Genomic DNA, 9,998 nt, shown 5'->3' with positions numbered 1-9,998 from the left:
CGGCGCTGGGCTGGGGCGCGGAGTTAGTTGGCCCGGTGGTCCGGGCGGCCCGAAGCGCCGGGGGCGGCGGGGGGCGGGCGCTGCACGCCGCCCGCCGCTTCCGCCCCGGCTCGAGCTGTCAGGGCTCGGCGGCGGCTGCAGCCGCTGGGAGGTGGGAGCGGGGGGGGGGCGGGGGTGGCTCCACCGCGGCAGCCATTCCGCTTCCTCCTCCCGCCGCCGCCGCCACTGCGTCCTGTCAGCGCGGGTTGCTAGGTGTGGTGCGTCGGGAGGGGGCGGGAGCCGGCGGCCACGGGCGGAGGGCGCCCGCTCAAGCCCTCTCTCCCGGCGCCGCGGGGCTCGCTCGGCCGGGCCGGGGCCGCGGGCCTGGGGGCCGCGGGCACCCGCCCCAGCCCTGGCCTGGCGCGGACGCCGGGGCGCTGCGCGCTGAGGTCCCGGGGGCGCCAGCGGGCCGCGCCCAACGCCCCAGGCCGGGCGGCCCCGGAGGCCCCTGCGGCTGTGTCTGCTGGAGAGCAATCCCCCGGGGCCGCGGCCGGGCATTTAAATGTGCCCCGGCTCTGAGATTTGCCTTTCAAATGGTGCTAGGCCCGAGGTGCGCCGGCTGCGCCCGGGATCGGCGGCGGCGGCCTGCGCAGCGCCCGGGGCGCTGGGGACTCGGTAGCCGCGGGGGAGGGGGCGCCCCGCGGGCCGGCTGCTTTCCCTTCCTGCCCAGGACCCCGGGGCCCTTCAACAAGTCCTTGAATTCGCCGAAGTCCTTGCACGCATTTACGGACTCCTGTCCGGAGTCCCTGCGGGGGGAGGTGGGTCGGGCTCCTGGCTCGGGCGATCCAGCCACCTGCAGAAGGTGTGGCTGGCGCCCACGAATTGTCCTGCGTGGGCTGGAAGATGGGGTACCGCGTGCTGCCCCATCGGGGCTGTCTGTTCAGGAGAATCTGTAAATTAACCATTAATTCATTTCCAAATGAATGCTGTGGATTCAGCCATGTGGATGCAACTCACGTTTCTACAAAGTTGTGAGAATAAATCACGACTGCTGTGTATTTATTCACGAATAAAATGAGGCCGAGCCTTATGCTCTTTTGCTTGGTATCATCCTTTCTCTTTGCACACAGTGGTGCTTAATAAGGGTTGAATGCTAATATAGCATACGAAAAGAGGGGCAGGGGCATCCGGAATGAGGAGTAATGATTGAAAATGTCTACCGATTGTCTTTAAAGAGATAGATAATCCTGATGAGTAATTGTCCAGGTTTTGAAACTTACAAAGTTTTAAAACATGCATATAATAGTTTCCGCCATCTCCCCCGATAGAGGTGTGAGAGAATTAGGCAAGTTTTGGTAGTCTTAAAAGCAGGAGTTTAACAAATTTGCTGATTCATAGCATGATTAAATAGTCCTAACCTCAGGTACTTTAAGGATAAATCAGATTGTTCGTGATGAGCAGTTTAAAATAATCGTAAAACTCCAGTAATGCAAAGTTCCAATAGTAATTTTGTCAGTTAATTTCCTTCCCTTGCTTTTATTTTTTTTCACAGACTATTAAAATTTTAATAATAAGATAAGCAAATACAAGTAGGAGAGACAATAACACAACTGAGATTTATTTATTTATTGACCAGTATTTAATGAGCAATTATTATGTCATGCACATAAATTCTTGGATTCTGGATTCCCTTGCTTTTAAAAATAAACAGAAAACAATGAATACAAATAAGAAATATGCATTTTATAAATATATAAATAAGTTACCACTTAGGGCTGTCATTGCATATCCCATTCACTTTCACTAAGAGTTATTTCAGGATAAACTGTAATTAATGTTAAGGTGAGTGATAATTCTTCCCACATTGCCTGCCTACTTGGACTAGCTGGCTAAAAGAAAATTTAAGTTATATTTATTAAAATGTATTAAAGGCAGTGATCCTTCTTGATGATTTGGCTTTTAATCAATTAGAAGATGGTTTTAAATGGTTGGTGGATCAAAAAAGCTTTTTAAGTTTGCAGAATTTGTTGTGAGTATTGGGTAAACATGTGCACAGAGGGCTAAAGGTTCTGTAAATTTTCTGAAACTCAGCTTTTAAGTAATGGTCATCCCCAAAGCACTAGTTTTTTTCTCTTAATGAAAATATTGAAGAATTAAATTTAGGCACACTGTGTGACAGAGCTAACCATGATGGTACTTTGGAATTAGTTTAAAACCGGCCAGCTTTACAGAAATAAATGCTAAAATGATCAAACATTTGAAACTGCCCGAATGAAGAGGTGAACTTAAACTCTTGGGTGCCTCTGTTGAGGAGAGGCCCTTTGGTTTTAAAAAAACAGCCCTATATGCACAAATAAGAATTGACCTCAAGAGGAATAAAAACAACCTGATTAGTAGGCAGGATCACATAAATACACTTGATGAAGGGTCTTGAGTGCAGATATAGCACACCAAGCATTTAGTGAAAGCTCTCTGTGTGTATTGTTAAGTGGTATTTATCATTTGTGGTTCAGGCTATAAGTTTTTGGAGGCAGATGGTTATTTTTCCTGATTGACTTACTGATTTCATATCCTTGTTACTGAGTGATGATTGAAAGGACTATTTAAAGATATATGTTAATATAATCTTTCATTTTTGCATGGAACTTCCTAATTGGCAATCATGAGAGTATTAGAAATATGCTCAGGTGGTAATTTCATCTTGGGGACTTTTCTGAGTTATTACTATTTAACCACTAGTCAAAATCCTTAAGCAGTAATGAAATGCAGGTTTATGGGACTGTGGTGTGTTTCTTGTTTCACATACTTTTCAAGGCCTTCAGAGTCCAAGGCCCATAGTTTTCATTAAAATTGTAGTTTTTAGGGGGGTGCGTGGGTAGCTCAGTCGGTTGGGCATCCGACTTTGGCTCAGATCATGATCTCACAGCTTGTGGGTTCGAACCCTGCGTCGGGCTCTGTGCTGACCGCTTGGAGCCCTCTTCGGATTCTCTGCCTCCCTCTCTCTGGCCCCTCCCCTGCTCGTGCTCTGTCTTGTCTCAGTCTCTCAGGAATAGATCAACGTTAAAAAAATTTTTTTTAATGTATTTTTTAGTTCAGATTAATTAAGTACATTAAGTTGAGAACAGCTGTCTCTGTTGTTCCATATGTACATTTAGCTCTTGTTTTTAACCATTTTCCTGTACCCATAGGAAAAAGGACTGGGGGCTCTAGAGCCAAGGGAAGTATGGTTTTCACTATCCTCTCTCTGTCTTAGCTCTTTTCCTCCTGGAGGAGTGCAGCACATGTGTTCCAGTGTTCGTCCTTGCCTTTCACCGCTGGGCTAGTACAGAGCACCTGTCTCTGTGTACTACCCCGTATCCCCGCTGAAGCCCTCCCCTCAAACTTAAATTGCCTAGAAATCCCATAGCCCCGCAGTTGTGAAGTGTTTCTCTATCAGCTTGCTCTCAACTCATTCATAGCCCACCTCTGTTTCCTGGAGACGGAGAAGCTGATCAAGATTTGTTCACTTCTTACTGTGAGTAGATACTTGAGTTTGTAGGAGCGCTCTTGACGTGCACATCCTAGATAGGTGAAGCTGAACTGGTAACTAGGAATCGCAGAAACACCGAGGGCACTAAATTTAGCACTGAAGGTCAGTGTCGCAGACTCATGAAATGCCTGCTCTGTCCATACATGCCAGCGCTGAGAAATCTTTTGACTTTTGGTTTCAGAAAGGCGAGTGTTTAATCATCCTTACTCGGTTTTTTAAAAACGTTGATTTCTTTTGAGAGAGAGAGCGAGAGCGAGTGTGAGCATGCATGCAGGCCAGCGGGGAGGGGGTGGAAGGGGCATAGGAAGAGGAGAGACAGAATCCCAACCGTGCAGAGCCCGATTTGGGACTCGATCTCACAAACTGTAAGATGTGACCTGAGCCGAAATCAGTAGTCGGACACTTAACCAACTGAACCACCCAGATGCCCCCATTCTTACTAAATTTGATTATTCGGTACATTTGTGAAAGTACCATCTGCATTTTGAATTTACGTCGTAATATTTAGCATCTGTTTTGTACCAGGCACAGTTCTAGGCTCTTGGTATTTTTTTTTTTTTTGGTGAACAAAGATTCTTTGGGGAGTTTATGTTCTAGTGGTGATAGACAGTAAGCAATCAGCATAAAAATACATAGGATGTTGGAAGGTGGTTAGTGGTATAGAAAAGAGAAAGAGCAGGTTGAGGTGGATTGAGAGGAGAAAGTGTTAGAATTTTTAATTGACTGGTCAGGACAGACTTCACTGAGAATGAGAAGCTAATATAGGTAAAGCAAAACCTTGACAGAAGTGAGGAAGTTAGCCATGAGGACACATGGGGAACATCAAGGTCTAGGCAGAGGGGACAGACAGTATAAAGGCCTTAAGGCAGACCACACCTCTTAAACTGTTAACAGAGAATCTGATCCAATCAGTTATTCTTGTGATGGTACTAAACTAGCGGTTCACTTAGAACTTTCCCCAGATGTTAGAAGCGTCAGCTTTGCAGTTGGTGACTTAAATTTTTCTGTAGAGGTCCCAATAGGAAATGAGATACTATTGACCTAGGGACTTGCTGTAACTATGATTTGGTGGTTCTTGACCCTGAATGTCAGCAGGTTTCTTGTGAGTTTCTACATGTTAGTTTCCTCATTTCCCAAACCAAGGAAACCATGCTGCTTCATTTCAGGTGGTAGATTTGTAAACCATCTAATAAGTAGCGATCAAAGTCCTTAGAAAAATAAGGTCGCTCTGTACTACAGATAGTGTAGAATTTGGCTCCAACAATAGTTTAGTAAGTACTTGCATTATCTTCTTAAAGTAGCACCACAGTATACAAAATAGATGGGTATATAATAGGTAGTAAGCGCTTATTATCCCCACTTTATAGGTGAGCAAACTGAGGCACAGAAAGTTTATATAACTTGCCTAAGTTTCCATGGTTGGTTAAGTGTAAACTGGGATTTGGATTTCAGACCAGTAGCAGAGCTGGGCCCATGTCAAATTGCTAAATGGGTGAAGAACTAGATAGTACCATTCCTGCGCCCCCACTAGACATAACTGATCTGTGTTTCCTCCGTTAGACAGTAGCTCTGAACTCTTGAAGGGAGGACCCTCTGAGAGGTAGCTTGGTGAACCTGCTTGCCTGGGTTTGAATACACACTTCTGACACTTGTTGGCCATATGACCGTGGACAGATGGCTTAATGACATTGTTCTTCAGTTTCTGCCTCTGTTTAGTGAGGATGATAACAGCACCTACCCCATGCAGTGGTTGATGAGGAGTAAGTGAACTAGTCTGTGTAAAGTATGCTTTTACAGCACAATCATCCAATTTCTTTAATTTTGTGTATTTACTAAATAAGTGTGTTTGCAATCCTACCATGAAAGTCTACATTAGAGGGTAAGAGATGGTGGGTTGTGTCCACCTGCAACTATGTGAAATCATCTGGCCTTTCCCAGGAAAAGTTGAAAATGGGAAATGGGAAAACATTCACTAGTCCAGCATTGGGGTTGAAGGCTCTGGCCACTTTCTGTTCTTTGTGGCCAGAGGTACTTTAGATGCTGGCAAAGGCCTTTGCCGCTGTGGACTGGAAAGTGATGTCAAGGCCAGTGGCTTCCAACATGGCCTTTCCTTGTGGCCTGTTTTTATTTGGAAAAACCCAGGACTAGAAAGAGGCACTGTGCTTTGAGCTTGTGGCTACATTCCCATGAGGACATTTCCTGTGGGGAGAAGGAATGAGTGAATGACTAAATGAATGAATGAAAGGCTTGTCACTGCCCGCCCTGCTCTTTCCCTGCACCTTGTGGCTTGGCGGCACAATGCCGTGTTACTCCCTCCCGTAGTTCACAGGAAGGTCCCAGGGACAGAGCCAGGCAAGGTTTCAAGTGCATGTGTGTGCATGAGTGTGCATACATACCACGCGCTGTGTGGAGGAACCTTACATCTAAAACTTCACAGCATTCTCCAAAATCGTTTTTCCATTTAGCCAGTTCTCACCTGTAAATAGTCAAATCACCCTTTATGGAACATTGCTGGTGAACATTCTATCTCCCAAGTTTCACAGGCTTCTTATTGTTTTCCTGTGGTAGCGTCGTCCATGTTTTCTGATGTGTGACAGAGATGCACAGACAGAAAAACTGCCCGCAACTGACTGACTGGGTTGACAAAAGCCTCCATATTTGGAAAATAGCTTCCTTTAGAGTGCATCTATTTTGGAGACCTCTCTCCACCCCGTGACAATGCTAGAGATGCAAACTGATGGTGATACTTCCCATTGGTGACAGTGAAGAAGCCTCAAGGCTAGAGCAGGCTGGTGACACTTGATGTAGGGGGCTTTCCTAGGACCGTCTGGAAGCCAAAGACCTTGCGTTTAAGACAGATCTGAGAGACAGGACAGCGTTATCAGATTCCTTAAAAATCCTCCCTTTTCTAACAGTGAGGTGCCTGGGTGGCTCAGTCGGTTAAGTGTCCGACTTTGGCTCAGGTCATGATCTCAGGGTTCATGGGTTCGAGCCCTGCGTCGGGCTCTGTGCTGACAGCTCAGAGCCTGGAGCCTGCTTCGGATTCTGTGTCTCCCACTCTCTCTGACCCTCCCCTGCTCACGCTATGTCTCTCTCTCTCAGAAATAAATAAAAAACATTAAAAAAAATCCTCCCTTTTCTCTAGCTTTTGCCATTAGGACAAGATCCATACCCCACATTTCTTTATATTTCTTCTCTCCTGCCCCATCTTTACCCCTGCCCTCAGATTTTGACAGTGCTGATAGGGCCTGGGTACTACTGAACTTGCTGGACTTCAGATGATACATTTTGTTTCATGGTGAGATAATAGATTTGTTCCATGTTGACCTTGCTCAAGTGTTGAATAGCACATGTTGTTTATTTAGAATCTGAAAATCAGAAACTGCAAATGTCAGAAATTTGTCGGATGTTCATTTGGGAAAAAAACAAGCCTTTTATTTAATTTTTTTTTATGTTTGTTTATTTTTGAGAGTGAGAGAGGCAGAGCATGAGTTGGGGAGAGGCAGAGAGAGAAACAGAAACAGAATCCGAAGCAGGCTCCAGGCTCTGAGCTGTCAGCCCGGAGCCCAACGTGGAGTTCGAACTCACAGATGGAGAGATCATGACCTGAGCCGAAGTCGGCCGACTAACCAACTGAGCCACCCAGGCGCTCCAAGCCTTTCATTTAATATGCTAAATCAATTTAAAGAAAATTATATTTTCCCTTTGCACTAAGCCCTGGAATGTTGCAGTCATTTTCACCTATTATTTATTTTTTTAAAAGGCCAGCTGCAAGCAGGGACCACATTAATGGATATTCTCTTTAAGGATGAAGGCTTCCCAGTAGCTCTCTCTCTGCTGTGGCAGGAGCCAAAGTGACTCTTCTTGGGTCACTGACTACAGACTATCTGTCCAGCATTGATAGTCTCCTAATGGCCACAGCGGCCCTTGCCTGATTCACCCACTGGCCTCCTAAAGGAAGCCCTGTTCATTGTCTGCCAGGCTATAATGGTGACTTTCTTCCGAGATAGATCTCTTGAAGGGACAAGATCTGGACGCCATGTCATTAACATGGAGTGACTCACTGTTTCTTTGGTATTATATAGAGGATTGATATGTAGACATACTATATAGATAAATGACATATATAGTATATGAAATACATATATGTATATAATACATATCTAAATATATTTATATGTGCATGTGAATATCTCCACACCCACATACGTATGTGTGTACGTATATATGTGTGTGTGTGTGTATTTATACATATGTCTGTAATACATTATATACATTTATATTATATATACACCTGCTCTCTTTCTGTCTCTGTCAAAATCACTATGTATAGTGAGGACGACCACCCACATTTTTGAGTATTTATTATATGCTAGTACTTAAGGCAGTACTTCCGGTCACCAAGGAACTGAAATTTATTTGGAGAGACTAGGTATGTACAGACTGAGATAAACAATGAGCACTAAGAAGGACCACAGAGGAGATTTATTGTGAAACTAGTGAAGGTCAAGCCCCAGGGCCCCTCACTTGTACACGATACATGTTTTGCCACATATGGACACATTCCTAGGATCCACGCAGACCTTTCCAAGGCCCTGGAGGAGCCCTAGCCACATGTACAGCATTGTGATCGCGACCATAACTTGTAAAATTTGAAAAAGTATGATTAGCGGCAGTTGGTTAATGTTTTTCTTTTCCACTCTGACGTCTGTAACATTATCTCCTTGGGTCTAGTGACATTGGAGTTGAGACTATTTTCAAGATATAGCTAGGGGGAAGTGGAATTGGGGACTAGGTCGGATGTAATGGTACATATTTCTATGATTCATGGTCATCTCTGTGTCTAGTTAAGTTATTCCTAGCCGCCCAGCTCACCTGGGGCCCTACTACAGAGGGGCAGGGCCGGAGGCAGTGTTGCCGTGTGAATGTGTACTATGTGACATCTACCAGTAGCAATTAGTTTGAAATGTATGGAGCCAGAAGCTAGTCTGGAAAATCCTTGTGTTTGTTAAGTGTGTAAAATTCTAGGCAGGGAGTTCATTTCTTGTCTAAGTGTAGTTAAGGTGGAAGTTCATTAGGAAGATACTCAATGATGCAATATAATATATATGTATAATGTTTATGGTATACAGATAGAGAGTTTATGTTTGTATATACTTATATATTTATGTGTTATAAAATTATGTATAATTATATGTGATACAATGTGAGATATAAGTGTACATTCATAAATGCAGTATGTTTTTTATAGAAATTCTGTGTTTAAGTTTCTTGGTTCTTTGACACAAGTGTGTGTGTATCAACAACAAAAAGAGATGATGATAAGAACTGGTTAATGATGGCACCACCAGCACAGAATATTTGAAGTCACTCAGTACGCAAGAAAGCTTGAAATGCCTGAAATCTTATGGCTCATATAGGAAAGAAAATTAATAAAAGTGTTTACACATTTGACAACAATCCTAAACATTTGTATGGCATTACTCATAAGGAGCTCTGAGGCAGAAAGTAACTTTTCTGGATTATCAATCATTAAAAATAAGTGTTGATCACCCACACTGGAGGAAAGACTGATTTATAGAAGAGGATATTAATTTCCTTATAGAGATGATATTCATATGAATCATTGTTATATGAGAATAATCAAAGAACATGAAGCCCAGAAGAAGCATATCTTGCAGTGCATCAGGTGGTTAATTCACACTGGTTTCTTATTCTGGATTTTGTGATGTTTTGGTAATGGTAGCTTTTAAAATTTTGCATCTAGGGGCGCCTGGGTGGCTCAGTCAGTTGAGTGTCCAACTTGGGCTCAGGTCATGATCTCACAGTTTGTGGGTTCGAGCCCCACGTTGGGCTCTGTGCTCACAGCTAGCTCAGAGCCTGGAGCCTGCTTTTTAGTTTTTTAAACTAAAAAACATTAAAATAAAATAAAATTTTACATCTTGTGATTTCTTAATCTAAATAAATGATAACTTTTGTAATCATTTTATATTTGAATGCATTTTTTTGCCTCATAAAGAAGGTCTAAAGCTACAGGCCTCACAAAACATGGATCTGTTTCTTTTTTTTTTTTTTTTTTATTTATTTATTTTTAATGTTTTTATTTATTTCTAGGAGAGAGAGAGAGACAGCGTGAGCAGGGGAGGGTCAGAGAGAGAAGGAGTCACAGACTGAAACAGGCTCCAGGCTCTGAGCTGGCAGTCAGCACAGAGCCCGACGCGGGGCTCGAACCCACGAACCGCGAGATCATGACCTAAGCGAAAGTCAGACGCTTAACCGACTAAGCCACCCAGGCGCCCCATCATGGATCTGTTTCTTGATACCAATCAGGGAGTCACTACCCTGTGCCAGAGACTGCATTAACCAATTTTCATACAATATTTATTTATTTTAATGTTTATTTATTTATTTTGAAGGGGGGCGAGGGGGGGGGAGAGTGCACACGGGAGGGGTGGAGAGAGAGGGAGAGAGAGAATCCCAAGCAGGCTCC

At 44.0% G+C, this 9,998-nt stretch overlaps 1 protein-coding gene across 1 annotated transcript in view; it reads left to right on the top strand.

Moving 5' to 3' along the window:
* The window catches only part of JAZF1 (JAZF zinc finger 1), a 346,073-nt gene that overhangs the window by 559 nt on the left and 335,516 nt on the right, over nucleotides 1-9,998 (top strand). The window lies entirely within an intron of this gene.

The sequence above is a fragment of the Hyaena hyaena genome, unplaced genomic scaffold (assembly GCF_003009895.1).
Source record: "Hyaena hyaena isolate Hyena2069 unplaced genomic scaffold, ASM300989v1 scaffold_40, whole genome shotgun sequence".
In the NCBI taxonomy this organism is placed as follows: domain Eukaryota; kingdom Metazoa; phylum Chordata; class Mammalia; order Carnivora; family Hyaenidae; genus Hyaena; species Hyaena hyaena.
This window is presented reverse-complemented; position numbering and strand designations above follow the sequence as displayed.